This window comes from Oryctolagus cuniculus, chromosome 14, assembly GCF_964237555.1.
Source record: "Oryctolagus cuniculus chromosome 14, mOryCun1.1, whole genome shotgun sequence".
NCBI classification, from domain to species: Eukaryota; Metazoa; Chordata; class Mammalia; order Lagomorpha; family Leporidae; genus Oryctolagus; species Oryctolagus cuniculus.
The window spans coordinates 58,672,053-58,689,948 of NC_091445.1; the positions used below are offsets into that span (position 1 = coordinate 58,672,053).

General features: G+C 48.1%; 1 long non-coding RNA gene across 6 annotated transcripts in view; it reads left to right on the top strand.

The window, feature by feature from the left end:
* Positions 1 to 16,903, top strand: part of LOC103349599 (uncharacterized) — a 40,489-nt gene extending 23,586 nt beyond the window's left edge. For 3 of the 6 annotated variants that reach the window (XR_007922483.2, XR_011381993.1, XR_011381992.1), the window contains exons 2-4: positions 10,135 to 10,275; positions 12,564 to 12,694; positions 16,437 to 16,903. This is a non-coding gene — a long non-coding RNA (uncharacterized lncRNA). Of the gene's footprint in view, positions 1 to 9,554; positions 10,276 to 11,287; positions 11,365 to 12,563; positions 12,695 to 13,138; positions 13,349 to 16,436 lie in introns of those variants that run through there. The other 3 variants (XR_011381994.1, XR_011381995.1, XR_011381991.1) reach the window with 3 other exon arrangements.
* Positions 16,904 to 17,896: the final 993 nt, after the last annotated feature.

Sequence of the window (17,896 nt, forward strand, 5' to 3'; positions counted from 1 at the left end):
CCCAAGATTTATTTGAGGGACAAAGTTACAGACAGAGAGAGAGGGAGAGAGGTCTTCCTTCCGCTGATTCACTCCCCATATAGCCACAATGGCTGGAGCTGAACCAATCCAAAGTTGGGAGCCAGGAGCTTTTTCTGGGCCTTGCACGTGGCTGCAGGGGCCCAAGCACCAGGGCCATCCTCCATTGCCCTCCCAGGTGCATCTGCAGACAGCTGGATAGGAAGAGGAGAAGCTGGGGCATGAACTGGCACCAACATGGGACCCTGGAGCCACAGACAGAGGCTCAACCTACTATGCCACAGCCCCAGGAGGCAACTTCTTTAATCTAATGAACAGTATCCACAAAAATCCCAAAACTCATCAGTTGCTAAAACATGAGAAGTGTTCCCTTTAATTCAAAAAGGTAGATTTTTGAGGTGGGTACTGCGGTACAGCGGGTTAAGCTGCTGCCTGCAATGCTGGCATCCAATATGGGTGCCAGTTCATGTCCCACTGCTCTGCTTCCGATCCATCTCCCTGCTGATGGCCTGGGAAAGCAGCAGAAGGTGGACCACGTGGGAGACCACAGCCCTGGCTGGGCCCAGTGCTGCCTTTCTTTAGCAGGCCTGAAAGGACCTACCAGTTTCTCAGAAAAGAGGGCCGGGTCATGAACAAAATTCTCCTGTTACAATCTATATTATTTCCGGGCTACATGAGTTTTTTATGTACCTGTATGCTTCAGCCTTAGTGATGATCTGGAAGTTTCCAAATAGGTGATTTCTTGTGTTGCTTTGTCAGACTCAGTCCTGGAAGCCCAGAGTGGACAGAAGCACTGTAGTGGGTGTGGGCGTGCCCTGCACATCTGTCCCCCTGGTCCCCAGGCGCACAGGCTGATCGGTAGAGCTCTCCAAGTCTTCCAGGCTCCCGTTGGGTGGGTGAGAAAAGCATTTTCAGGAGAAGCTGCTTGAAATTTACATGCTGTGTGAAAATGTGTTAGGGGGACAGAAGGTGTTTTGAAGCTTGAGAAGTTTGGAGCGTGAATGAGAACGAATGCCTGCCAGGGCCTCATGGCTCAAGTCTCTGGCTCATCACGGCCGTCAGGTTTCCTCCCGGGCGTGGTTCTAACCGTGTGCCACGTGACAGAATGTGTTACTGTGGCTTCCGCGCTGCGGCTGGAGCCTTGCTGCTGCACATTTGGGATTATCACCTTGGGTTTTTCAAACCGCTTTTAAAAAGGAAAACCTGGGGAAGTTCGCTGTTAGCATTTTGCCAGGAGGCTGCTGGGCAGCTGTTTGTGCTTGCTGCTGATTGTTTTTGTACAGGATCAGCGAGCAGCACGCAATTACGTCATTAGCGTGGCAAGCAGGAAACCCAGTTCCCTGTCAGCACTTCTGGGGGAATGGAGGTTCTGCCGCCGGTGATAGCGCTCTGAACACACAGTGGGTAGATAATCCGGTGGCTCCAGGAAAATGGCCCTCTGGTCACCTGCCAGAACCTGCAGCTTCTTCCGAGCCACTCTGGGCAGGCTCTCAGCCAGCGAACCCCAAACGTTCCTGGGGCTCGAGACAGGGTCACTGAGTCTGTATTTGAGCCTCTTGCTGCCCAGACTCCTGACTCAAATCTCTCTCGGCAACCCCCTCCCCCCACTCCTGCTAGCCATGACCCTGAATTAAAGCAATCCCAATGATCTGGAAGTAATTAGAAACTTCTTCAGTCACTGCTAAATGACAGCTTTATGGAAGTATAATTCACATACTTTAAAAGTCACCTTTTTATTTTTTAAGATTTATTTAGGGGGCCAGTGTTGTGGACTAGTGGGTAAAGCTGCTGCCTGTGATGCTGGCATCCCATATGGGTGCCGGTGCGAGTCCTGGCCGCTCCACTTCCGATCCAGCTCCCTGCTAATGCGCCTGGGAAAGCAGTGGAGGAAGGCCCAAGTGCTTGGCCCCCTGCACCCAGGTGGGGGATCCAGAAGAAGCTCCTGGCTCCTCGCTCCAGATCGGCTCAGCTCCAGTCATTGAGGCCGTTTGGGGAGTGAACCGGCAGATGGAAGATCTCTCTGTCTCTCCTTATCTCTCTCTCTCTCTCTAACTCTGCCTTTCAATAAGTAAAATAAGTAAACTTATAAAAACTAAATAATATGTATTTAGTTATTTGAAAGGCAGAGTTAGAGAGAGGCAGAGACAGAGACAGAGACAGAGATCTTCCACCTACTGGTTCACTCCCCAAGTGGCTGTGACAGCTGGGCTGGGCTGGGCTGGGCCAGGTGGAAGTCAGGAGGGTCTCCTGAGTCTCTCTCATGGGTTGGGCAGAGGCACTTGAGCCATCCTTTGCTGCCTTCCCAAGCACATCAGCAGGATGATGGATTGGAAGCGGAGCAGCTGGCAGGTGAGCTGGTGCCCGTATGGGATGCCAGCATTGCAGGCTGCAGTTTAAGCCACTATGCCAGGACACCAGTCCCGAAAGTCACCCTTTTAGAGTATGCAATTTGGTGATGTTTTTAGTGTATTCACAAAGTTGATATCACTACTATCTAGTTTTTTTTTTTTTTAAGATTTATTTATTTATTTGAAAGGCAGAGTTACAGAGAGGCAAGGCAGACAGAGGGAGAGAGAGAGTGAGTTACACACAGAGAGAAGGAGAGGCAGAGAGAGAGAGGGGGGTCTTCTATCTGCTGGTTCACTCCCCAGTTGGCCGCTACAGCTGGAGCTAGGCTGATCTGAAGCCAGGAGCCTGGAGCGTTTTCTCTGAAGTGGGTGCAGGGGCCCAAGAACTTGGGCCGTCTTCCACTGCTTTCCCAGGCCGCAGCAGAGAGCTGGATTGAAAGTGGGGCAGCCGGCACTTGAACAGGTGCCCATGTGGGATGCTGGAGCTGCTGACAGTGGCTTTACCTGCTATGCCACAGCACCGGCCCCAACTGAAGTAGTATCTAGCTTTAAAATCTTTTTATCATCTCGAAGAGAGCCTTGGTGTCATGCCCTGTTCTCTAGCTTCCCTAGGCCCTGACGACTGTGAATGTACTTTTCCTATGGATTTGCCTGGTCTGGACATTTCATGTAAACAGACTCATAGAACAGTTTTTTTTTGTGTTTGACTTATTTCACTTAGTCTAATGTTTTCAGAATTATTTCTTGGGCTAGCACATCTCAAACATGTATTCATTCTCCTTTAAAAAAAAAAAAAAAACTGTGCCTGGTGCTGTGGCATAGCAGGTAAAGACACCGCCTTCAGTGCCCGTATCTCACATGGGCACTGGTTCAAGTCCTGGCTGCTCCTCCTCCAATCCAATTCTCTACTATGGCCTGGGAAAGCAGTAGAAGATGGCTCAAGTCCTTGGGCCCCTGCACCCACGTAGGTCGAGACCCAGAAGAAGCTCCTGGCTCCTGGCTTCGGATCAGCCCAGCTCCGGCTGTGGCAGCCATTTGGGGAGTGAATCAGCAGATGGACGACTTCTCTCTCTTTTTTTCTCTCTCTCTCCCTTGCCTATCTGTAACTCTGCCTTTCAAATAAATAAATAAATAAATAAATCTTTTTTAAAAAACTGTACCAAATGCATATAACATAAAACTGAGCCCCTCCTCCTGCTTTTTTAAGTGCCCAGGTCAGTATGGTTAAGTACATTCATAATGTTGTTCAACCAATCTCTAGAACTCTTTCCATCTTGTGAAACTGAAACTCTCTGCTCATTAAACAACTCCTGGTTCCTCCTTTGCCCTGGCCGCTGGTAACCACCATTCTACTTTCTGTCTCTATTAATCTGTTTTAGGTCCCTTATATAAGTGAACTCATACAATATTTGTCCGTTTATGACTGGCTTATTTCCTTTAGCATAATGTCTACTAGGTTCACCCATATTGTAGCATGTATCAGAATTTCCTTTCAAGACTGAATAATATATATATATATATATTGCCAGGCAGAGTTAGACAGTGAGAAAGAGAGAGAGACAGAGATAGAATTATAGACAGTGAGAGGGAGACAGGGAGAAAGGTCTTCCTTCTGTTGGTTCACTCCCCTAATGGCCGCCACGGCTGGCGCTGCGACCATCTGAAGCCAGGAGCTGGGTACTTCCTCCCGGCCTCCCATGTGGGTGCAGGGACCCAAGCACCTGGGCCATCCTCCGCTGCCCTCCTGGGCCACAGCAGAGAGCTGGACTGGAAGAGGAGCAACCAGGACTAGAACCAGGGGTGCCAGCGTTGCAGGTGGAGGATTAGCCAAGTGAGCCAAGGCGCCGGCCAAGACTGAGTAATATTCTATTACATGTGTAATAACATGTTCTGTTTCTCCATTCATCCAGTGATAGACATTTGGATTATTCCACTTTTTGGCTTCTGTGAATAATTCTGCTGTGAACAAGAGTGAGCAAATATCTTTTGAAATTCTAGCCTTCCGTGCCTTTGGGTAGAGACTCAGAAGTAGGATGGATGCTGGATCATATGGCAGTTCCATTTTGAATTTTTGAAGGAACTGCCTTACTGTTTTCCATAGCAGTTGCCCCATTTTCCATTCTTGCCAACACCTGGTTTCTCCCAGGTGTCTTGAACACTTGTTGCTTTCTGGGTTTATCTACAATGGTTAAAACAATAGCCATCCTCATGAATGGGCCAGCCCCTTGCTGCAGTCTCACAGTCCGTACTTGAAAAGTCGACTTTCCTGTGAACTTCAGCAACTGTTACTCACCAGGTGCCAAGCACGGTGCTAAGTGTGTTTTCTCCCACGTAGTCCTTTCTGTAGCCCCTGGAGGTAGACGGGATTGTCACCCTGTCCCAGGGGAGGACACCGGGCAACTTAGTGCTGTGCCAAATGTTGCCAGGCCAGCGTTGCAGCCTCACTGTCTGCCTCCGTCTCTCTGAAGCCTGTGTTCGCTCAAGCAATCATAGTGGGATTAGCCTGACCTTACAGACTGGACGTGCTGGCTTGGCCATTTTCCCCCACTATTGAGAGCTAACTGGATAGGATGAAGAATTCTCCTGGACCCCCTTCATGCTCCATTGCTGTTTTTACAGAGGAGGGAAAAAGACCCAAGTTTCTGGCTTGTGTCTTAACCAAGGTCATAGACAGACAGGTGGCTGAACACTGGCCCTGTTGCCAAGTCTGGTTCTCCTTTATTCTAGGGGTGTTTTGTTGGCACTTATACAGTTGCCTCCCTACCCGCCACCCCCACCTTATCTGTGGCTTCACTTACCCACGGCCAACTGCAGCCTGAAAATACTGAATAAGAAATTCCTGAAATAAGCTGCATTTTTAAAAAGATTTTATTTATTTATTTGAGAGGTAGAGTTACAGACAGCGAGAGGGAGAGACAGAGAGAAAGGTCTTCCTTCCGTTGGTTCACTTCCCAGATGGCCGCAACGACCGGAGCTGTGCCGATCTGTAGCCAGGAGCCAGGAGCTTCCTTCCAGTCTCCCATGGGGGTGCAGGGGCCCAAGGATTTAGGCCATCTTCCACTGCTTTCCCAGGCCATAGCAGAGAGCTGGATTAGAAGAGGAGCAGTCGGGACTTGAACCAGTGCTCATATGGGATGCCGGCACTGCAGATGGCAGCTTTACCCGCTAGGCCGCAGCGCTGGCCCGTTTGTGAACAGTTTGTTTCTTGCCCACCCCACCCCCCCCAAAAAAAAGTTCATAACCAGAAGGGAACCAGAACGAAGGGAACCAGAATATGTCACTCGCAAATACGCCCCTTGGACATACAAGCTAATTTTGAGCTAAAGGCAATTAAGAAGCAGAAAATGGAGGAAAACTCTCTTTTCTGTCCTTTGCTGGAGATAGCTCCACAGTCTTCTTGCCCAAACAGGGCCCCTGAGAAACCTGCAAGCAAACCCGACTCCATTAGTTTCCTACCACATATTTACCTTCCCCGATTTCCCTGAAGTGCTTTCCTCTGTCTTATCATTTCCCCAGCAATGTATTGTCCTTTGCTGACATCGCTCTGGAAGTCAGAGTTCCAAGCCACTGCCTGGAGACGCTTTTCATTGGCGTTTCTTTTACATGATGAGTACCGTTGATACACTTGTTTATTTTTCTCTCGCTAATCTTATACATTTTTTTAAAATTTATTTTTATTTTATTTGAATAGCAGAGAGATGGGGGGGGGAAGAGAGATAAAGAGATAGACACAGATTTTCTATCTGCGGTTTTATTCCCCAAATGCCTGCAATAGCTAGGCCTGTGCCAGGCTGAAACTGGGAGCCCAGCACTTAATCCAGGTCTTCCTTGTGGGTGGCAGAGACCTAAGTGCCTGGGGCATCATCTTCTGACTCCCCAGAGTGTGCTTTAGCAGGAAGCTAGATTGGAAGTGGAGCTGGGACTCAAACCAGCAACTCTGATATGGGAGGTAGCGGTCCCAAGTGACATTTTTTTTTTTTTGACAGGCAGAGTGGACAGTGAGAGAGAGAGACAGAGAGAAAGGTCTTCCTTTGCCGTTGGTTCACCCTCCAGTGGCCGCCGCGGCTGGTGCACTGTAGCTGGCGCACCGTGCTGATCCGATGGCAGGAGCCAGGTACTTATCCTGGTCTCCCATGGGGTGCAGGGCCCAAGCACCTGGGCCATCCTCTACTTCACTCCCTGGCCACAGCAGAGAGCTGGCCTGGAAGAGGGGCAACTGGGACAGAATCCGGTGCCCCGACCGGGACTAGAACCTGGTGTGCCGGTGCTGCAAGGCGGAGGATTAGCCTAGTGAGCTGCGGCGCCGGCCTCCAAGTGACATTTTAACAACTGCACCAAGGCTGCACCCTGACCACCAACATTTTTACCGTGTCCATAGTTTTTCCTTTCCCAGAATATCTGGTTTCATTCTTACTGCAGAAAAGTAAAGATCTGTAATGCTTAAGCCATGTTGGTGAGAATTATCTCAGCGAAATACATCTTAGCCCAATCATTCCCCAATTGGATTTCCAGTTCCCTGAGGCAGAGGTACTATATTTAATGAGTTTGTATCTCTCATAATGCCATGGATGACTTTCTTTCTTTTTTAAGATTTATTTTATTTATTTGAAAGTCAGAGTTAGAGAGAGGGAAAGGGAGAAACAGAGTGAGATTTTCCATCCCTTCTCTCTGTCTCTCCCTCTTACTTCTGTAACCTAACCTCTCACATAAATAAAATCTTTTTTAAAAAGTGACTAGAAATTAAAAATTTTTTTCTTTAAGTTATACAACTTTCATGTATTTCAGATATACAGATTTAAGAACACAGTGATACTTCCCGCCCTATGAGGTAGGCTTTTAGGATGACTGTGATCAGTTTTACGTGTCAAATTGGTGAAATACCAGATTCGATCTTGAGTCAGAGCAGATTATCTTCCATATTATAGGAGCTGTCACCACTCAGTTGAAGGCTTTCTGAGAAAAGACTGGGGTCTTTCAAAGACCAGAGGATTCTGCCTCCAGAATTCCTTGGACTGAGGCTGTAGCATCATGGCCTTCCTAGTTCTCAAACCTGCTGTCCTGTCTTGAAAATTTCAGACTGGCCAACCCCTACAATCATGGGAGCAAATCCCTTAAAATCGATCTGGGTCTCTTTTTTTTTCTTTCTTTCCATGCTCTCCCCCCACAACACACACGCACGCGTGCACACACACACACAGACACACACTACATTGATTGGTTCTGTTTCTTGAGAGAATCCCGACTACTACAAGTACCCTAAAATGCAAACATGGATGGCTATTGTGCTCCTTATAATTTAGTGCTGGGTGGATATTTACAGCTGCTCAGAGTAGCTTAGCCCTCAGACCCAAACTCTGGAGGGCCAAGACTATAGAAAAAACCAGCAGGAGGCCTGGAAGGAAACACAATGCACACTGACAGCCCTGTTTAAGCAGCACCAGGAATCTTCGCAGCAGCCTGCCCTTAAAGGGCCTTTTTCTTTTTAATGGTGTTCTTCTCCCCAGCAGAGCTTTCTGTCTATTCATCCTGCTGCTGCTGTTTGCTTTTCTCACTCTTGCGGGGAATGTGCAAGACAGCAGCCTACCCCCCCCCCCCCGCCCCCGACAGCCCCAGGCTTGTTCCTGGGGAAACAGTCAAGGAAACGATGACAGGGTTTGGGAATTAATGGTCCGGCCCTGCTCCAGCCCAGAGCTAATCACTGAGCCAGCTGTACTGGAGGCAGCAAGGGAGGGGCCCAGAGGATGCCGAGAGGCCTGGCTTGGAGCAATCAAAAATTGATGCTTACTGGGAGGAGAGAGCGGTGCAACAGCATGGCAGCTGCAGGCAGAAGCAGCAGGGGAGAGGCTGGGGCTGGAGGAGGGGGAGCAGGTAGGGAGTGGCTGGCCTGGGCTTCTCAGCAGCTCCGTTATCCTGAAAGCCACAGCCAGGACAGGGGGACCCCAGCGAGGGGTGTCCCCATAGGCTTTCTCTGTGAGCACCACTAACCGCACAGAAAGATGACCTCAGCTGTTTGTCTTACATGAAAGAAGAATTTCCACGCAGACAAGGCAGAGAGAAAGGCAAGATTTATTTAAGTCACAAACCTCCTGCCGACTCGGCCTGCAGGGGGTCTCCCAGAGGCTGGTGGAAGTGGAGGTTTTTTTTATAAGCACAGTTTTGGGGAAAAACTAACGAACAGCTAACAATCAGTTAGAAGGCAGGGACAAAACCCATAAAAAGGCCAGCTTTTTTTTTTTTTTTTTTTTTTTTTTTTTTTTTTTTTTTTTTTTTTTTTTATCTTTTATTTAATGAATATAAATTTCCAAAGTACGTCTCATGGGTTACAATGGCTTTCCCCCCCATACCGTCCCTCCCACCCACCACCCTCCCCTTTCCCACTCCCTCTCCCCTTCCATTCACATCAAGATTCATTTTCGATTATCTTAGTATACAGAAGATCAGCTTAGTATACCTTAAGTAAGGATTTCAACAGCTTGTTCCCACACAGAAACATAAAGTGAAAAATAATAGATGATTTTTTTTTTAAATGATGATGAAATCAGATCAGACCTATTGTCATGTTTAATCCCAGTGAGAGTCAAGTTGGGAATTGATAGTTTCTTTTCTTTTTTTTTTTTTTTTTAACAGAAGATCAGTTTAGTGTACATTAAGTAAAGATTTCAACAGTTTGCACCCCCATAGAAACACAAAGTGAAATATACTGTTTGAGTACTCGTTATAGCATTAAGCCTCAGTGTACAGCACATTAAGGACAGAGATCCTACATGAGGAGTAAGTGCACAGTGACTCCTGTTGTTGACTTTACAAATTGACACTCCTGTTTATGGTATCAGTAAAAAAGGCCAGCTTTGTAATCTTATTTGCCCTGTCCAGCTTGCTCATAAAACAAAAGGGTGGAATAGCTAGCTTCTGCCTTTACAGTAAAGGGTAGAATCACCACTCCGTTGCTATTCTCATGATAAAACTGGGAGCTCCCAAGGAGTAGGATAGGCACTTTGGTCTTTTTTGGGGACGTGCAGTGGGATTTGTGTACCTTGATTTTAATAACTTTTGGGGAGAAACAAGCATTTTGCACCATTTCAGATTTTTTTAAAAGATTTATTTATTTATTTGAAAGAGTTACTCAGAGAGAGGAGAGGCAGAGAGAGGTCTTCCATCCAATGGATCACTCCCCAATTGGCCACAACGGTCGGAGCTGCACCAATCTGAAGCCAGGAGCCAGGAGCCAGGAGCTTCTTCTGGGTCTCCCATGCGGGTGCAGGGGCCCAAGAACTTGGGGGCCATTTTCTATTGCTTTCCCATGCCATAGCAGAGAGCTGGGTCAGAATTGGAGTAGCCGGGTCTCGAACCGGCGCCCATATGGGATGCCAGTGCTTCAGGCCAGGGAGTTAACCCACTGCACCACAGTGCCGGCCCCTCAAAGAGATTTTCCTGGGGGCCCATGCTGCCGCAGTAAAGCCACCACCTGCAGTGGCAGAATCCCATATGGGTGCCAGTTCGAATCCTGGCTGCTCCACTTCTGATCCAGGTCTCTGCTATGGCCTGGGAAAGCAGTGGGAGATGGTCCAAGTCCTTGGGGCCCTGCACCTGAGTGGGCGATCCGGAAGAAGCTCCTGGCTCCTGGCTTCAGATGGGCCCAGCTCTGGCCATTGTGGCCATCTGGGGAGTGAACCAGCAGATGGAAGACTTCTGCCTCTGTCTCTCTGTAATTCTGCCTTTTAAATAAATAATTTAAAAAGAAAGATTCTCCTTTCCTTATTTCCACCAGGACCAACTCAACCACCTATGAACCCTTCTGACTCCTCACAGAACCCTGCATTTTCTCCCTGGTGTCAGCCACAGTTAAGGACCCGCTATCTCTGTGACTGTCATGAATGCCAGGTGCACAAGAAATGACACTGACCACCTTGTGAGTATCCATCTAGGGGATGTGTGTCAGAGCACTTACGTGAGATTCCTATTGTCTTTGGTATCTAGAGAAAGTAAGTCCCAGAGCTTGCTTGCTATCAATCTTTCCATCCATCCATCCGTCCATCCATCTAGTATATGACATTTTTTCTTTTTTTTACATAAAAGCACAATCACATGTCACGTAACAACACACAGCAAATATGCTGGTGCTTTCCATAAGATTATATGGCAGTGAAGTTGTGGCAATCTTGGCATGGATACACTCTATGATGTTCACACAATGATGAAGAAACCACTTAATGAAGTATTTCCCAGAATGCTTCCCAGTTGTTAAGCAATATATGACAGTATATGCATAATGTTCAGCATTTTTAAAAATTATCACCATAGGCCGGCGCCGCGGCTCACTAGGCTAATCCTCCACCTTGCGGCGCCAGCACACTGGGTTCTAGTCCCGGTCGGGGCGCCGGATTCTGTCCCGGTTGCCCCTCTTCCAGGCCAGCTCTCTGCTGTGGCCAGGGAGTGCAGTGCAGGATGGCCCAAGTGCTTGGGCCCTGCACCCCATGGGAGACCAGGAAAAGCACCTGGCTCCTGGCTCCTGCCATCGGATCAGCGCGGTGCGCCGGCTGCAGCGGCCATTGGAGGGTGAACCAACGGCAAAAGGAAGACCTTTCTCTGTCTCTCTCTCTCAAGGTCCACTCTGCCTGTCAAAAAAAAAAAAAAAAAATTAAAAAAAAAGTTTAAAAAAATTATCACCTATCTGAAGCTCTCTGTCAAGATTCCCTGGACAACAGATTTAAAAAGAATATTCCTGTAGCTGTTGGCATGAGTTTCAGACAAGAAGGGTGGGTGAGGGCATACGTGCTTGTGGATCTTTGGAGATGGAGGGGTGGGTGGAATTTTGGGGGTCTCTGGAAGGCTAGCAGGACCCCATCTCCCCTTCTATTAAGTCAGAGCTTCTCCATGACGTATAAAGCACAGTTGTAACACTTTCGTGGCTATTGTTCTAGGGTGACTGGAATGATGGCTTACTGTTCTGTGATGTGTCCTCATGAAGCATTCCTCTCTTCTCATGCTGGATTCACAGGTTGGCCGAAGCACTGCCAGTTCCCAGACTCTCTAGTTGTCTGCCAAGGACTATTTTGCCCCCAGGAGACATTTGACAATATTTTGGAGACATGGTTTTGGTTGTCACAGCTGGGGGAGCGGTGTGCCCCAGAATCTGGTGGCTAGAAGCCAAGCGGGCACCTGAACATCTAACAGTGCAGAGCCAAGCCCTTTCCCCACCCCCAACAGAGAATTACCTTACACAGAATGCAGCGGAGTCAAGAGCAGATCAGTCATCAGTGCTTCACACAGCGCCCTTGCCCCATCCTTGTGGGGGACACGAGTCCAGTGTAGCTATCAAGTATCGCTGGCTGCTTTGCCTACTCTTCCGCGTGTTGGCGCCCTTCTCCCTTCTCTCTGGGACAGCTTCATCTGGAGAAGCTAATCGCTTTTTTTTTTTTTTTTTTTTAATTTTTTGGCAGGCAGAGTGGACAGTGAGAGAGAGAGACAGAGAGAAAGGTCTTCCTTTGCCGTTGGTTCACCCTCCAATGGCTGCCGCGGCCGGAGCGCTGCGGCCGGCACACCGCGCTGATCCGATGGCAGGAGCCAGGTACTTTTCCTGGTCTCCCATGGGGTGCAGGGCCCAAGCTCTTGGGCCATCCTCCACTGTACTCCCTGGCTACAGCAGAGAGCTGGCCTGGAAGAGGGGCAACCGGGACAGAATCCGGTGCCCCGACCGGGACTAGAACCCGGTGTGCCAGCGCCGCAAGGCGGAGGATTAGCCTAGTGAGCTGCGGCGCCGGCCCAAGCTAATCGCTTTTAAAGCAATGCGAGCAAACACTGCTGTTTAGATGGTGATAGCTTGAATCCTTGCTTCTCTTTGCCCTTTCATTTTGTTTTACCACCAAATCAGCCAGGGAGTCATGCACAGATGGTCCACAGGTTCCAAGTTCTTCTGGGATGTGAATGGCTGGGCCTCCCAGGTGCCTCTTTTATTGAGGTTGGGTCCTGCTGGGCAGAAGCTTCCTTTTATGTCTTCTTAGGGCATTTGATGGCTTGAAAGCAAGTAGAAGCAAATGGCAGGAGACGTTCAGCTGTTCTTTGAAGGCTCCCATGGGCAAATGAGTACTTTGCTTCATCAAAATCGTCTAGACTTAGAAATTAAGATGTCTGCAAAGGGTTATAATAGGAGCAGTTGATAAATTACACAGCTTCAAATGCCTTTCTTCATGTTGTCAGGGTTTGGTGCATTTCTCCAGGCCTGCACAAGGCTTGCCCAGAACTGGACTGGATAACAGAACGGGAGGTGACTAGACTGCGAAATTTGAAGCATTAGGAGGCACTCATTCTCAGCATGTTGCAAGTTCAAGGTCAGTGAAGGCAGCAGAAGCACCCCAGGTACCTGGTTTACTTTCCCCAAATCTTAGCCCTTAGCTTCTTCAGCCTTCCCTGGGGGCTGCCTTGTGTGTCTGAGGACACAGGAGGGTACACAAGGCTTAGAAGACACCCCTAGGGTCAAGAGTGGTGTTGAATCTCCTTTTGTGCAGCTTTGGAGGTAAATCCTAACGGGGTCTCTTGGTCTCCAGTTCTTTCCTCCGTCTCTGACTCAGCCTAATTATAGTCTAGCGTTATGTTACTTGTTCCCGGGACGTTCCCAGAAAGATAATTCAGATTGTGTTCACTCCTCTTTCTGATGAATCAAACACTAAAATCCAGTCTTACCTTCCGCATCCCCATGGTTCTCAGTTAGTACCTTATTCAGGGTGCCTGACAATGTGCTCATTCTCTTCCTTCTTACACTTGTTAATTTCCAGCTTACTATTGTGGAAGGTTAAAATACTAATCACCCAGGTATCCCTAGCCCAAGAGGCGCTGAACCAAGAGGATGGTTGGACCAGAGGAAGGAGTCAGGAGCCAAAGCGTGCTGGCAGCCTCCAGACGTTAGAAAAGGAAGGAATCAGATTCTTCCTTACCGTCCCCAGAAAGGATTGGCCCTGCCAACACCCAGATTTTGGTTCAGTGAAGTAAGTTTCAGACTCTGGCCTCTGTGACTGTAAAACCAGAAATTGGTGTTGTTTTAAGCTACTGACTTTGTGGTGGTGTTTTTGCAACAGCCTGAGGAAGCTAACACATTATCCTTGTGCTAAAGTAAGTAGTGCATAGAATTTTCTAGATCATACCTTCCATGAAGTAAAACATAGCTTGGGCTTAGGAAAGACTATCAGCTCTGGAGCAATGAACCCTGGGTTCAAATCCTAGCTGCTCCCTGAAGTAAACCTTTGCTAATATTTGTCTGATCAGCCAATTAAAACTTTTTTTTTTTAATTTGAAAGGCATAGTGAGAGAGAGAGAGAGCTTGACTGAGATTTTTCCATCTGCTGGTTCACTCCCCAAATGTCCGCGACAGCTGGGATTAGGCCAGGCAGAATCCAGGAGCCAGGAGCTCCATCCCTGTCTCCCATGCTGGTGGCAGAAACCCAAGTACTTGAGCCATACCTGCTGCCTCTCAGGGTGTACTCAAGCAGGAGGCTGAATCAGAAGTAGAGCTGGGGGCCGACAACGTGGGGTAGGAGGTTAAGCCTCCACCTGAGGTGCCAGCATCCCCAAAGGGTGCCAGTGTCGCTCCCCCTCTTCGTGGAGGAACGACACAGGACCCTGCGCTGTTCTTTCATCTGCTCGGCCCTCCCCGGGTTTGCTGCTGGTTCTTCCCGGGTTGGCTACTATCCCTTCCACCTCCGTGGAAGGGCAGTTCCCCCTGGCCGCATTCCCCACTTCCGCAGGGGAGCGGCACACCGCCGGCCGGTTCTCTCGGGGGCTGCACGGGTTCCCTTAGATGTTCCCCATAGATGTTCCTAGTGCGTGCCGTCTCTCCTCCTTTATAGTCCTCTTCCGCCAATCCTAACTCGGCTGCCCACACGCCGAGTACGCTGCTCTCCAATCAGGAGCAAGTCCTACAGTTTATTAGTTGAACTGGAGGCAGCTGTGCGGAAGCTGTTTACTTCTCTCCCAGCGCCATATTGTGGGAGAGCAGATGCATAGAATAAGTCTTAATTCGAGTAACTTAGTCTAGTCCGGATTGCTCCCCACAGCCAGTTTGAGTCCTGGCTGCTCCACTTCCGATCGAGCTCTCTGTTATGGCCTGGGAAAGCAGTAGAGGATGGCCCAAGTCCTTGGGCCCCTGCACCCACATGAGAGACCAGGAAGAAGCTCCTGGCTCCTGGCTTTGGATCAGTGCAGTGCCGGCCACTGTGGCCATCTGGGGAATGGGCCAACGGATAGAAGATATTTTGTTGTCTCTGTCTCTTTTTGTCTATAACTCTGCTTCTCCAATATAAATAAATTTAAAAGGTGAAGAAGAAGAAGAGGAGGAGGAGGAGGAGGAGAAAAAGAAGAAGAAGAAATAGTAGTAGTAATAGTAGTAGAACCAGAACTCAATCCCAGGCACTCCAATATGGGATGCAGGGGTCCTACGTGGCAGCTGAACCAGCTGTGCTGCAACGCCCACCCTGCCCCAGGCTTTTAACCTTCTTCCTGTAGGAGGTAGAATGTGTTAGCTGCCTTCCTAGCATTCATTCTCTGTTTTGCACTGTGAGCAGCCTTCTAATTCTGTCCAGGGTGACACATGTGACCATCTTCTAAATGATCACATTTCACCGTCTCCTTTGAAGCTCCAAGCAGCCAGGGACACAGTGCTTGCCAAGCAGTCATTCTGGGGAGGGGCCACAGGACAAGCTCTTTACAAGGTGGCTGATCTGACTGGGAAGCACTTTTTTCTTTGACTTATCTGGAATTGTGGAGCTGGTCTTCCAGCCCCGGGCTGCCTGTCTCCATCAGTCGTGACAGCTGTGTAACTTCATGGATATAATAAAAACCACAAAATGGTATGCTCTAAAAGAGAGACTTTTATGGTATATGAATTCACTCTCAGTTCTTAAAAAAAAAAAAAAAGACAACACAGAGTGTCTAGTATATGACAGAGATTCTGTGTTGGGTGCTGTGGGTCAGACTTGTGCCTATCCTCTTATTTGATCTTTATAAACCACTTCACTAGGGGTATCTTCCACCACCTTCCCAGACCCATTAGCAGGAAGCGGATTGGAACAGAGCAGCTGGGACTTGGACTAGCACTCTGACATGCTATGCTGGTGTTGCAAGCAGCTGTTTAAATCACATAAGAGGGATGGTATTTGGCTTAAAAGGTTAACACACTAGTTGGAATACCTATATATCCTATCGGGATGCCTGAGTTGAAGTCCTGGCTAATACACACCCTGGAGGCAGTAGATGATAGCTCAAGAAGTCAGGTTCCTGCCACCCATCTAGGAAGACTGGGATTGAGTTACCAATTCCTGGCTTCAGTCTGGCTCACCTCAGCCATTGTGGGCATCTGGGGAGTGAACTAGCAAATGGGAGTGCTCTCTTTGTCCTTTTCTCTCCATGACTCTTTCTCTCTGCCTCTCTACTAAATAAACAGTTTTTAAAATTGAAAGATAGATAAAAATGACCAGGAGAGCTATTATAGTGCTGTGAGGCTGTGGGGATGCCCACCTCGGGGCGAGAACTCCCCAAGGGGATTGGCGGGTAGCGCTCCAACCACATCCTTCTCACAGAAGTCATCTTCTTCCTCTCCTCCGACAGTCACTGCAGCCCTCACACAGCGGAAGTAGCTGAGGGAGAACCTGAGCTAGTGGCTAGGAGGGTGCCTCGAAAGCTCTTCAACTGTGCTGCTCTTCTGACTGCAGAACTTTTTATAAATAGCCCTCTGTCAAAGAAGGGCAAGTCAAAGTGAAAACAGCCTGGTTCTTCTTAGCTAAGCATGCCTGCTTTCCACACCTGTCTTACCGGATAGGGTGTGTCAAGGTGTGGGGGGGTGGACTTTGCTTGATTCCATTCCGAGTCACAGCTGTAGAAACAGATACTTTTTTTTTTTTTTTTTTTTGCCTATTTTACATCCTTAAAGAAAGTTTCTCTTGGAAAACAACCCAATTCAGTATTGACGTTTCTCTGCACGGTTTGATGGTTTTAAAAAGCTAATCGCTGTGCTGTGCTTATTTTGGGGATGGTCCATCGCTCTTGTGTTTGGAACAGCTCAGTTGTCTTTTGCACCTGCAGGGGCTACAACGATGCTGCTCAGGCTTGGGTCCTACATAAGAAGTGTAAACTGCTGTGAATTCAGAAGAAGCAAGAAACACCATGGAGGGCATTGAAATGTTTCCGTAAATTTTAATGATTGATGTCTGTGCATGAACAAATACAAGAAGGAAACATTTAAATATGGAGGTGACCAATGCAAATAAAGATGTATGGACCAAACAACGACACAAAAGCAGAAATAAAAATAGTTTGTTGTGAGTTCAGTGGGCTCCAATAGTTGTCTGGGAGCCCATGGATTAGCTAGCCTGACTCTGATGGGAATGGGAAATTGAGTCCCACAGGGGTAAAGTGACTTGTCCTCACCCTGCTATGGCTGATGTCACTGCTCTCTCCAGATTCAGCTCTTCTGCATCCTTTTCATTCCTCTGTACAGCTTCCATATATCAGTTCTCGGAGAGTCTAAATAACACGGAATCTGAGTTGAATTCAGCTGATTTGTTACTTTTACTTGACTCATGGAGTGTGGATCAGTCTTGAATAGGAAGAAGCAAAACCCCTGCTTAAAAGTATGGTATGGGGCCAGCGCTGTGGTGCAGTGGCTTAAAGCCTTGGCCTGAGGCGCCGGCATCCCATATCGGCGCCAGTTCTTGTCCCGACTGCTCTTTTTCTGATCCAGCTCTCTGCTATGGCTTGGGATAGCGGTAGAAGATGGCCTAAGTCCTTGAGCCCTTGCACCTGTGTGGGAGACCCAGAAGAAGCTCCTGGCTCCTGGCTTCGGATCGGTGCAGCTCCAGCTGTTGCAGCCATCTGGGGAGTGGACCAGTGGATGGAAGACCTCTTTCTTTCTGTCTCTACCTCTCTCTGTAACTCTGTCTTTCAAATGAATAAAATATTTTTTTTTTTTAAAAAAAAAGCATGGTATGTGGGTTGTGCTTAGTATTTGGGGAGCGAACAACTGGGATCAAACTCCAGCGCTGTAACTTACCAGCATCACAGTGCTGGTCTTCTCCTGTCCTAGGCCTGCTGCAACACATTACCTCAAGCTGGGGGGCTGAAAATAAGAGAGATGTATTCTCCCATAGTCTGGAGGCTCCAGGTCCAAAGTCAAGGCCTCAGCAGGGCCACTGAAGATTCAATGTCGTGGAAAGACCATAGTTCAGTAAGTGACAAAATGGAATTTATGATCTTTTCCTAAGGCTCTTAGTTTAGTTTTTTTTTGTTTGTTTTTTTTTTTTTTTTTTTTTTTTTTTTTTTTTTGATGGTTCAAACTTGAATATTCTACATAGCAATCCTGAACTTGAGTTGTGACAAATTGGATTATAATTAGATTTCTCAGTGCAATCATCACCCAGCCCTGAGGTCTCTGGCCAAGTAGCTTTGTAGGCAGATTGAGTTTTGTTCTAGAACAAGGCTGTTCTTTCACTTCCCTTAACCAACAGGCTGATTCAACCCAGACTGTCCTTGCTAGGGGCATGTTG